The sequence below is a fragment of the Topomyia yanbarensis genome, chromosome 3 (assembly GCF_030247195.1).
Source record: "Topomyia yanbarensis strain Yona2022 chromosome 3, ASM3024719v1, whole genome shotgun sequence".
Classification (NCBI taxonomy): Eukaryota; Metazoa; Arthropoda; class Insecta; order Diptera; family Culicidae; genus Topomyia; species Topomyia yanbarensis.
In genome coordinates, this window is record NC_080672.1 from 411,926,871 (window position 1) to 411,939,907 (window position 13,037).

The following is a 13,037-nucleotide window of genomic DNA, read 5'->3' on the forward strand; positions in this document are numbered from 1 at the left end:
AAATTAAATAGTTAACAATAAAAATCTCGGATTTTTTAAATAAATTATTGGACAAAAATGTTTACCGTTTCTAAAAAAGTGATCAGTTCAGTTGAAGTTGATTGATGTCATTAATATACAAGGAATTGTTTGAACCGATGAATACGATGCGTGAAAGTATCATTTTCAATTTGAATTTTTATTTATAAAAGATACATTAAATGACGAAATAATCATTGCTGGTAGATGCTGAACATGTTTAGAATATGGATTGTATTTTGTTTTGATGATTTTATTCGAGGGAATCATCTTATCGTACGTTACTGAAAAAAGTCTCATTTGATCAAACTTACCCCGGCGATCAAAGATACCCCGTTTTACGGTATCGTTTCAAAGCACGGTGCCATTAGCTTCTTGCTAATGGCACATGGAGATATCCGGATGTTCTAAGTAAGTCCGCCAAGTTTGTTTCCTCCGTTTATTTTCTTCCGATTTCATTTTCGCAAAGTTTCAGAAATTTTAAAATGAAGCAACTTGGGACCGTGTACCCTTTATTATGCATCGATACATTTTGTTGCTGGAACTAGTTCAAGAAATATAATAATAAACTATGGAATTTTATCATAAGAAAACTAAAAATGTTCAGTAAACAAAAACTGTATCTCAACGAAACATTCGAGAATAACTCCATGTGTTTTTTTCTGCGTGAGCAAGTTTTTTTGCAAACACTAATTATTGCATGAATACGAGGTTTATTATTCATGATTTCAGGGGCTGCCCAAGTAACATTGCAGGTTTTATAGCAAACTACAAGTGTAATCAAAATTTAAAGAGAGTACCATCAAACCCTAATTGTTACTTGAGTGGTCACGATTTTCGTGAACGGTTCACGTGTATCGGTAAAACGCCTTTTTTAATGAGGATATATATGATATTTATTGCCACAACACAAAAAATCGCTGTGTTTGTAAGCTATAACAGTTGAGCTGGAACTGAGAACAGTGCTTTACTAGATGAATTCATCCGGTTCATGTATGTAACATCAAAAAGTCTTGCGGGTACCAGTACAACAAGACACGGCAAAATGTGTCGCAAATATTTTTTTCGCGATTTTGTTTCTTCCTGGAGCACATTTTACCCCTTCTATCTCTATGACCCCTTAAGAAAAGCATCTATCTTCATTTCACGTCTTGCATTATTATGTCGTGGAAGAAAAGACGGAAGTACACCGTATTTGTCTGTTACAGTGCTCATTTGGCGCTCTTCATAGCCACTCTGTACATAGGGGAACTGTTCTTATATCCACGTCTGTCTATTTGTTCAACATTTCTCGACAAACATATGATTGGGGTTCAAAAGCCAACTTCACTTCAAAATTCACTTCGGGAGGAAATTCCGGGCGAACCGTAAATCGCCCAGCACAACCGTTGATAGCAAACAAAATGGTTCTCTTTCGTTCACTGATATGAACCGTGCTTGGGCAATAACGGTTTCACGAGAATCTCTCCTAAAGTGAATTTTGATATCTTGCTTTTGAGCCCTAATCATATGTTTGTCGAGATTTGTACGCATTAGCAAGAGACGTATTTGCTATCTCTGTTTAAGGCTATTGCTGAACAGATAAGATGAAAAAAGGAGATCTTCATTGAATTTTTGCTCCGCTCAACGACGAATATTTAATGTCTTACAGCAGTTTCTGCATACTGTTTCTTAGAAATAATGCAATTCAAAAGATAGCTATTTCAGCGCAATTCATCCATGAATTGATTTTTCGCGATTCACAAATTAATAGATTATTACCCACAACTAACTCGGATGGGTTTACAAAGTGTCAATTTCAGATTTGGTCACACCAATTACGCACTTAATCATGAAGGTCATAATTGACTCTCCTACAGAGTGCAGATTTATTTTATATTCAATCCGAGCAAGTTATGTCATACATTCTCAGATATCTTTAGTGGTACATTTTCATATTTTATTATTATTTGCCATCTTTGTGCCCCAGGTAGTATCAAATGTTACTGCTTCGTGCAGAATATATCGATAACATGAGTGTCGTTGGTTTGAACGCAACGAACACTAACATATTTTGGGATGAATGAGATACCCAAACCAACCATGCTTTTATGCTCTTCTTTTTATGTACGATTAGAAAAAATAATCCTTAAAAAACAATAAAATATTAAAAATACCATTTTCATTCAAATTTTTGTTCTAAATTTAGTAAATTGTAAATAAAATACAATATTACGCGACGACACCAATACATATGTCCACACTTTTACTGCGCATATTTTTTTTGTTTCGCATATCGCTGTGGCGAGCAGCGGATACAGCTGTAGGTACGTACAGTACACTCAGTTGCATTCCTCCGGTATGATACCGGCAACCTACAGCTCTTGCTTCAATAACGAATGATTTGAAAAACGATTTGCGTGTGTGTTGTTCGCTTCGTGCGTTGTTAGTTCGCGACTTTCTAAGCACAACATTTGAGTTAGGTGAGTACAGTGGTCAAAACTTGTATTTTGAATTGAGACCATTTTAATGGTGGTAGAATATGATTTTTTGTTGTAATTTTCATTGAATAATTTTAACTCCAGCTTGATCTTCACCAGTATGTTCGTATTTCATGTGTTACTTTAGCCGGCCAAAATGACGCTTAATTACATGCATATAGGTTTGTTCCGGTTCACTCTTCTTGCTCCCAGGTATTTTGGGGCAAGCAGGAGTAAAACAAAACTTGCTCCTGCTTACTCCGGTTTTATACTAGAAGAAGCAAAAGAAGTAACGAAGACATGAACAATTTTCTCCCTGTTCTTTTCCAGTTTGTTCTGGTACTGGAACAAACCTAATGATGTTCCGATTTGTCGTGCCCTAGCGCATATTAGACCGACAAAATGGAGTCTTTTGGCAGCAATTAAGTTAAGATGTCATATTGTTTTCCATTGGCACCACTTCTTAAAAGCATAACCTTGTTGCTTTTAACGCTCAAGAAACCTTTTTTGAGCATGTGTAAGAATTGAGCGCTTAGTAGTATGCGTAGGAAAACTTGTGTTCAGCTTTGACACCGATTTATCCACATAAAACCTTTTCAAAATTCTAAAAGTTGAATATCATTCGATTTATTAGATAATAACGATTCAAATTATGCCAAATAGTTGGTGGAAAAACAATTGGCCGATCAGAATGGTGCTTTTGAGAAAGTAGCTGTGGTTTTTTTTCATTACGCAGTTGTGTAGTGTGCCTTAGCCCAGTGTGGTAGTGTGAGAACAACTCACAGCCACTTTTTCAAAAGCACCATTCCGATCGGTCAATTGTTTTTCCACCAATTATTTGGCATAATTTGAATCGTAATTATCTAATAAATCGATTGATTTCTAGAATAACTAAAGTAACGAATTTCTCGTGTAAAATTATAATTTTCACTCATTTCAAACATATGTAGAGAAAAAGCCCAACATTGTCCCACTTTTCTCCCTTCGCCATTCTAGTGTCTATGATATTCACTAGTCAAAAGCAAGGCTAGAGCGGGCGCTGCGACTGACTTCGTTGGTCCAGAACCAGTTCTACTATTGGCGATAAGTTGAATAAAACACAATATTCGGTCTTTGGGTGCATTCGAACATGCTAACCATTGGTGTAGCTTACAAACTTGCGTTTAAACGAATTGTTTTTTGCCGGTTGTGAGTTCGAAAATGTCAACGAATTTGCTGCATTTTTCCAAGCATGTAGTATGCTATCTCAACACGAGATACTACCGGTATGGTCTCAAACTGACACAAATACAAAAGTACCAACAGATAATGTTGTGTAGATTTTGTATCACACAGTTACAGATTTAGTTGCTTATTGCAATAATACTAGCCATCGTGTAAAATGACTTGCAGACGTGACTAGTCAGTCTGCGGTTAGTAGTATCTTAGGTTTAGCAATAAAAAACAGCTACTAGTCAGGGCACTGACTGGACATTGCAAATTCACTTATCTCATGGCTATTATTCAGCGTACTGAGTATTATTCGTGTGATCTTTGTAAATTCGATTACGGAGCTTCATACCATTTGATATGTAACTGCCCTGCAGTAATGCTAGTACGTATCCGTATTTTTGGTTTTCCATACATAGATGAACCTATGTACAAAGAATTGAACCTCAAGGATATGCTATCGTTCCAACTCCAGTATGATAAAGAGCTTTTAATCGTATTTGAATGACAATATCTTCGGGGGTGTTGCCGTTCTGTTATCTCAATATCCCCTTGGGGGTGTTGATATGTCCGCTCATTGAGAAGTCCCAAGTAACCAATAAGCATTATAACGTGGCCTAATATCTGCTTTGATCCACATATAAGGCTATCTTAAAGAACCGTGGAGCCCTAAATACTGATATAATGCTGGTATTATGTCAGAAAAGGCAAAATATAGTGCTATTACTGTGCAGAGATAGACAGCTCGTTTCTGCAGTACTAATGCTATTATATAGCACCAGCGTACAAATGTCAAATTTGAAAGCCTTATATTGGCACTACTAATGCTATTAAAAAGTTTCAGTTGGCTGCCATTTCCGCCATGGTTTTAAAACCCTTTCTTATGTTTCCTTTCGGTATGATGAGCAAAAAAGAAAATTTTTAAAGTGAAATGTTTAAAACCGTAATAAAAACTCTTCTAATGCATTGTAATGAATATTTTTAATAGGTTTTCGTTCTCACATGATATGAATGTTTTACGAACATTACCTTCAGTAAGTCTCGAACTGAGGTACCTTGCCTCGTCCTTCACGGTAAGTGCGCTGCGTTTGCTCCCTGGACTATATTGCATATGTTCGATTGAAATGAAATATGCCGAAAATAATCTTCAAGGAGAGTTGCATAAATCCACAGCATTACAATAGCATTATATCGGCTTTTAATTTGCTTTATAATGGCACTAAATGCACTTGTAAAGCTTACATGCTTTAAAGATCCTTGAAGCATGTACGCGTTATATCAGTTTTATATACGCATTTAGAGAGGGCGATAATGCTATATGTCGACTGTGCAGTTATGCATTATTGATGCTAATATTGAGCTTTATTGCATTGTTAATGCTGTAATGGAGTTTCAATGCAACATTAGTGCAAATGTATAGCCAATATAGTGCAATGGCTTAATGCTTATGGTTACTTGAGGTGTCTTTCATTCCCTTGGGATTGAATAATACTTCCGTATTGTCTATGTTCTCTGTGTCGTTATTTGCCTTATCTCTTACCTTGCCACCATTTTAAACCTTCCTATCAGAAAATGATGAAAAGACAAATCTTCGATCAACATAGGGAACATGTCATTTGAGCCAATCGCTACTGATTACTGATGATGGGTAAGCAACTAGGTCGTAGGTGAAATTGCTTGTTTGCTTTTTTTACTGGTGGTCTCTAGAGGTGCTATGTTTAGCTCCTGATCTAGGCGAGATAAGAAGGTAGACTGACGGTTGAGATTTGACTGTGTGTGGAACGATTTTTTTCTTCAAATTCTATGTAGAAGAAATTGTTAATGATAAGCCAAACACCCTGTATGTATCGGTATATATAAGGGTAATTCTACGTCCGATTTCCACTCCAAATTTTTATTTCTTACGTTCTTTAGCGAAAAACAAGCGAGATTTTGATATTTTTTCAAGTTATGTTTTTTTGGACTATTGAGGTTTATAAAATTGGACATTTTTCAATAACTGATCACTTAGAAATGATTCGATGTATGGATTAAGCATTAAATGTTGCGTATTCGCACGAGCTCGTTGAAAAAAGTAAGATTTTGTTTTGTTATTTCACTTACATATTCTGCAATTGGGTCGTTAAATGAGAAAAAAAAAAAATTTTATTACATACATCGATAAAATTGATTTTCGAGATCACAACAATGTTTTCTTCCAACTCGGGAAAAGTGAAAATAAAATTTAAATTTTTAATAAAGAAATATGATGACAGTCTTGATTTGACACTATCAGAAGCATTTGACATATCGAATTTCATGACAAATGATGCCCTGTCAGAAAAAATGAATACATGTTTTCCCGGTTTTCCCGCAGGGTTATTTTTATTTGACATAAACGCCATCCAATGCATATAGTTTTTGTTCATTTTGGGTGTTGTCTTGATAGGCCAGATGTAAACAACCGCAGTTTTCCTATGTATGATTGTCTATGTTTACATAAGATTTATTTAAAAAACAAAAAAATCGTTTTTACGTATTACAACAAATTTTTTTTTAAATAATGTTATATTATGTATATTGGACCTAAAATTTATCGAATGGAATGGAACTATATATAGCTTAATGACCCAATTGCAAGAAACATTTTTTAACCCTCCGGCTCTCGCGCGAATGGCTCCCCGAATGAGCAGCTGCTGGTGCTGAAAGAAGATTTCGCTAGATTTTCTGAAGGTGTTGCACAAAATACAACGGCGCGAGTGCCGGAGGGTTAAGTTGGACCAAACCATTTTTTTTTTTAAATTTTTGTTATCATTTATAATTATACTGGGAGCACGGTAAAAAAAATTCAGAAATGATCTCAAAGTAATTTACCAAGTACTTCAATTATAAAAAGGCCTATTACGCGGCGCTTAGTATAAAATTGCCTTGCTTTATTGTTACCGTTTAATATCTCGCGAGATACACTCTAAAATTCTTAAGCAATCTTCCTAACATGATTCTGAATATCTTAAGAAAAAAAAAGAAAAATAAATTTAATCAGGCCTTGAAAAAAATGAATTAATTTATAATAAGTGAAGAATTCATAAGTAAAATAACAAAATAAAAATACTTTTTCCCACATACGAAAATGCAATTTATATTAAATAAACATTTTGCCTTTACAAATGTCAGTGATTAAAAAATACTGAATTTTCGAACTCCAAAAGCTGAGCTTTAGCTTAGTTGACCGTCCGTGATTGATCAAAGTCTGATGAAATTACATATTGAACCAATTGTATGATACTTGGGAGTAGTACATCATACTCAAAGAGACTAAGGTTATAGTGCGATCAATAACCTAGATGTCTACGCCCATGCAGGTCAATTTTGGGATGGGAAGGAATGTTAGTTTCAACACTTGTGACTATTATGACCGAGACATTCTCTGCATTATGCACAAGTGTCGCAGGATAGGAATGATGTTAGTAGGTAGGAAAATGAATCAGGATATATCTTGGTGCGACCTCCAGTAGAAATATGAATGCCGTTCGAATAGGTATTTTAACCCATTATATCCTAGCGTATGAAATTTCATACGCAGAACTATCAATCGTTTAACGCGTATTTACTGCAGAATTTTGGCATTTAACTGCTTTATTATTGCATTGTGAAATAAGACAACTGCCATTTTCTATAATTTTGTTTACATTTTTGAACCGTGTATAGTTGGGGCAAATGGCGGCTGAAAAGTAAGCAATACATTTAATTGAATTTTATTGTTGGAATTCGTGACAATAATTCCATTATGTGACAAAACGTTCCTACAGGTGTAAAAGAAGTGTTGTCTATCAGAAAATCCGAAGAAATATGTGAAACAACTTAAAATTTCTTGTTTTTATTTAAGAGCACGAAATTTTTTGCGCGAGATATTTTCATTCTCAAAACCATTTAAGGCGGTGATTTTATTTTTCCCATAATCTTTGATACATTTTTTGGTGGAATTGAAGATATCACTGCATTTGGCTCACTTTTTGAAACCCCTGGGTTATAATGGGTTAATAATTATTCTTCCGCGGGGCGTTACATAAAAGGATACAGCCGCGTTCATCTATAGACAATCAATGGTCGTGATCAATTTCCGATTATTCGAAACGAGCAATTTGAACTCCGAACAGCCGGCCATCGGGAGTATTGCTTCTTATAAACACATCAATGATCATTTCCAAAGTTTGCAGTACAAAGCAAGCGTACAAAAAGTATAAAAGATATATGTGAAGAAATTCACTGCGAAATGTTAATGATAAGTTGGCATCTCCACTCTCCCTATCAGACACGTTCCCATAATATGTCATTATGCCAAATTACAAACGACATGTTTATTATGCGTATAAATATAATAAACACAACGACAAGGGCTCTTGATCCATCGGCGGCCCAGAAGAAGAATGGATGGGAGAAGAGCAATATTGGCAAAGACCGACTACCATATGAACGGTTCAAGGACGAAAGAGTAATGCAGAGATGATTTGGAAGAAAAGACCAGGAATACGATTTTACGAAGTTTTAGCGTCCGGTGGCCCTGTATTTTCTGAGAGAGTGAAATATTTACCACTGTTTAGGTAAGCAGAAGTAGTACAGAGCTAGTGTCAGACCTTCATGAGACCTCAAGAAGTCACTTTGTCGGCAGACGGTTCGAGATTTAAAAAAATCGGGCTTATTTTGACATATCTACTTCGCTTGCCACACAAAAAACTTTTTGTGCAATGCGACAGTTTCATCTTAAGCCAATTCAAAAAAATTTCCTGCATAAAAGTTTGCTTTTTTACATACGGTTTTTGAACCAAAGCTTTGAAAGTTATACCTTGGCGTGGAAGAGCCGGTATAACAATATATGCTCTTACTTACTGTAGAATTAGAAATCATCTTTTACGGCTATTGTACCACCGCCAGAAGAAACCTAAAACGTTAGTACACAATCGGGAATAAGTGAATCAGAAATGGTGAAATGGTTAAAGGCTAGAATTGAATGGATAAAGGTTATGATGCAAAACCATAAGGTCCGTCCAGGTTAAGTCTTCGATACGGATCAATAACTTGACCAAGGAGCTCCTAGCATATTGTTAGTCGCCTCTTACGAGATGGGAGCAGGTTCACAGGCTGAAACAGGGCAAAAAAATTTTAGCTCGCCGGACGCCACACGGATTATTGAATTTTCAAACCTCGTAAGTTAAAAAAATCATAATTTGAAAATATAACATATTCAGCAATAGCATCGCGTCGTTGTTGTTTTTTTCGAAGGATGCTAATATAAATTTTTTTGAAAAAATTCTAAATTTTATTGCACATTTGATATGAAGTGAGTGACCCATAAATAATATCTTCAGCATAATTTTTCCAGAGTAACTGCTAATACAAACAAGAATGCAAAAGAAAAATACATTTTCTATTGCTGAAAGAAAATATTTTTATAAAATTAGAGCAACCCCTTAATTGAAAAGTAGGTGCCAAACGATTAGATGCGTAACCATGTTTACTGAAACTTTGTAGAAGACACCTAATCGTGAGAACGTTATTGACGTGTATTTGACCGTCTTTTTGGCTTTGGAACCACTGTGCTACGGTAGAAATAACTTGTTGCATTTCGGATCGGAGAAACTCTCAGCCTTACAAAGCTAGGTGATGGACTCTGATGGGCCGTGGCGCCGAGGCCTCGATGGAAAGTCCTAGTTCGAGCAGTAACGTACGTTTACAGGTTCGTGTCATGCTGCTTATGAAAGCAAAATGGTCTGAAGATCGAAGCGATTCCAACGACCGCGAATGTGAAGTACACTAAGGTTTTTTTTTACACGGTTTTTTTTGCACGGTTTTTTTACACGGCTTTTTTCACACGGTTTTCGCAATTAGCACGGTTTTTTTTGCACGGTTTTCGCAATTAACACGGTTTTTCGCAAAAATATTCTAAGTCCTTTTAAAGGCAAAAGACTTAGACGATTTCTCAACATTTTTTTTTGCACGGGTTTCGCAAAAATGTTCTAAGTCCTTTTGGAGGCAAAAAACTTAGACGATTTTTGATCAATTTTTTTTTTGCGCGGATTTCGCAATTAACACGGTTTTAGCAAAAATCCTTATGAAGGCAAAAGACTTAGACGGTTTTTGACCAAGTTTTTTTTGCACGGATTTTGAAATTTACACGGTTTCTGCTTTTCCATTTTGAATGCAAAGAATTTCGAAGATTTTTGGAAAAGTGGAAGTGATTGCTTTTGGAACAGCATTAACGAGTAGATGCCAAATGTTCATGTTTAAGGCCATTTTGAAAACCAAGATGGCGACTTCCGGTTCAGTGGAATTCTCTGAAACCCCATAAATATGGCTATTTTTGGAACGGGATTGATGAGTGGACGTCAGATATCGATGTTTAAGGCCATTTTGAAAACCAAGATGGCGACTTCCGGTTCAGTGGAATTCTCTGAAACCCCATAAATATGGCTATTTTTGGAACGGGATTGATGAGTGGACGTCAGATATCGATGTTTAAGGCCATTTTGAAAACCAAGATGGCGACTTCCGGTTCAGTGGAATTCTCTGAAACCCCATAAATATGGCTATTTTTGGAACGGGATTGATGAGTGGACGTCAGATATCGATGTTTAAGGCCATTTTGAAAACCAAGATGGCGACTTCCGGTTCAGTGGAATTCTCTGAAACCCCATAAATATGGCTATTTTTGGAACGGGATTGATGAGTGGACGTCAGATATCGATGTTTAAGGCCATTTTGAAAACCAAGATGGCGACTTCCGGTTCAGTGGAATTCTCTGAAACCCCATAAATATGGCTATTTTTGGAACGGGATTGATGAGTGGACGTCAGATATCGATGTTTAAGGCCATTTTGAAAACCAAGATGGCGACTTCCGGTTCAGTGGAATTCTCTGAAACCCCATAAATATGGCTATTTTTGGAACGGGATTGATGAGTGGACGTCAGATATCGATGTTTAAGGCCATTTTGAAAACCAAGATGGCGACTTCCGGTTCAGTGGAATTCTCTGAAACCCCATCAATATGGCTATTTTTGGAACGGGATTGATGAGTGGACGTCAGATATCGATGTTTAAGGCCATTTCGAAAACCAAGATGGCGACTTCCGGTTCAGTGGAATTCTCTGAAACCCCATAAATATGGCTATTTTTGGAACGGGATTGATGAGTGGACGTCAGATATCGATGTTTAAGGCCATTTTGAAAACCAAGATGGCGACTTCCGGTTCAGTGGAATTCTCTGAAACCCCATCAATATGGCTATTTTTGGAACGGGATTGATGAGTGGACGTCAGATATCGATGTTTAAGGCCATTTTGAAAACCAAGATGGCGACTTCCGGTTCAGTGGAATTCTCTGAAACCCCATAAATATGGGTATTTTTGGAGCGGGATTGATGAGTGGACGTCAGATATCGATGTTTAAGGCCATTTTGGAAACCAAGATGGCGACTTCCGGTCCAGTGGAAGTCTCTGAAACCCCATTAATATGGGTATTTTTGGAACGGGATTGATGAGTGGCCGTCAGATATCGATGTTTAAGGCCATTTTGAAAACCAAGATGGCGACTTCCGGTTCAGTGGAATTCTCTGAAACCCCATCAATATGGCTATTTTTGGAACGGGATTGATGAGTGGACGTCAGATATCGATGTTTAAGGCCATTTTGAAAACCAAGATGGCGACTTCCAGTTCAGTGGAATTCTCTGAAACCCCATAAATATGGGTATTTTTGGAACGGGATTGATGAGTGGACGTCAGATATCGATGTTTAAGGCCATTTTGGAAACCAAGATGGCGACTTCCGGTCCAGTGGAAGTCTCTGAAACCCCATTAATATGGGTATTTTTGGAACGGGATTGGTGAGTGGCCGTCAGATATCGATGTTTAAGGCCATTTTGAAAACCAAGATGGCGACTTCCGGTTCAGTGGAATTCTCTGAAACCCCATCAATATGGACATTTTTGGAACGGGATTGATGAGTGGACGTCAGATATCGATGTTTAAGGCCATTTTGGAAACCAAGATGGCGACTTCCGGTTCAGTGGAATTCTCTGAAACCCCATCAATATGGCTATTTTTGGAACGGGATTGATGAGTGGCCGTCAGATATCGATGTTTAAGGCCATTTTGAAAACCAAGATGGCAACTTCCGGTTCAGTGGAATTCTCTGAAACCCCATCAATATGGCTATTTTTGGAACGGGATTGATGAGTGGACGTCAGATATCGATGTTTAAGGCCATTTTGAAAACCAAGATGGCGACTTCCGGTTCAGTGGAATTCTCTGAAACCCTATAAATATGGGTATTTTTGGAACGGGATTGATGAGTGGACGTCAGATATCGATGTTTAAGGCCATTTTGGAAACCAAGATGGCGACTTCCGGTCCAGTGGAAGTCTCTGAAACCCCATTAATATGGGTATTTTTGGAACGGGATTGGTGAGTGGCCGTCAGATATCGATGTTTAAGGCCATTTTGAAAACCAAGATGGCGACTTCCGGTTCAGTGGAATTCTCTGAAACCCCATCAATATGGATATTTTTGGAACGGGATTGATGAGTGGACGTCAGATATCGATGTTTAAGGCCATTTTAAAAACCAAGAAGGCGACTTTCGGTTCAGTGGAATTCTCTATAACCCAATCAGCATGCATATTTTCAGAGCGGGCCTAATAGAGCGCATGATAGAGATCAGTGTCAGAGGCCATTTGGAAAACCAAGATGGCGACTGCAGGTTCATTGGAATTCTCTAAAATCGAATCAATATGGGTATTTTTGGAATGGAATTGACGAATAGACGCTAGATATCGATGTCTGGTGCCATATTGAAATTCAAGATGGCGACTTCCGGTTCTGTGGAATTCTCCAAAGCCCAATCAATATGAGTATTTTTGGAACGGGATTGACGAGTAGGTGCCAAATATCATTGTCTGAGACCATTTCGAAAATCAAGATGGCTACTTCGGTTTAGTAAAATTTTCAATTACCACAACAATGTGAGAATTTTTGTAATAGCGTTGATGAATAGATACCGGATGTCAATTCCGGAAGTCATGTTTTCATCTAAGATGGTGACTTCTATTTTAGTGCCAAGACGATGTTTTAAATATAAAGACACGCGGCGAGAAAAACAGTAAATTTGGCTGCACGGTTTTATAAATTATTTGTCTGCTAGTTTTGGCAACCAGGAATATTGTGTAAACAGCGAGTGACTTGTAGTTTTAATGAATGCTTGGCGAATTCCTTTTTTGAAATATTTCCCACAATACTCAATCAGGTAACTTGGAAACGCATTGATTAACGTTACTGAGCCTGTCTACATGTTTTTCGTTGCACTAGAAAAAATGTATCG

The 13,037-nt window shown here is 37.1% G+C and overlaps 1 protein-coding gene across 2 annotated transcripts in view; it reads left to right on the forward strand.

Moving 5' to 3' along the window:
• Positions 1 to 13,037, forward strand: part of LOC131688480 (mitoferrin) — a 67,701-nt gene that overhangs the window by 19,944 nt on the left and 34,720 nt on the right. Inside the window, exon 1 of one of the 2 annotated variants that reach the window (XM_058972760.1) lies at positions 2,341 to 2,480. The exons of the other annotated variant lie outside the window; for it this stretch is intronic. The gene's annotated coding sequence lies outside the window, so the exon portion shown is untranslated. Of the gene's footprint in view, positions 1 to 2,340; positions 2,481 to 13,037 lie in introns of those variants that run through there. 2 annotated transcript variants of the gene reach the window in all.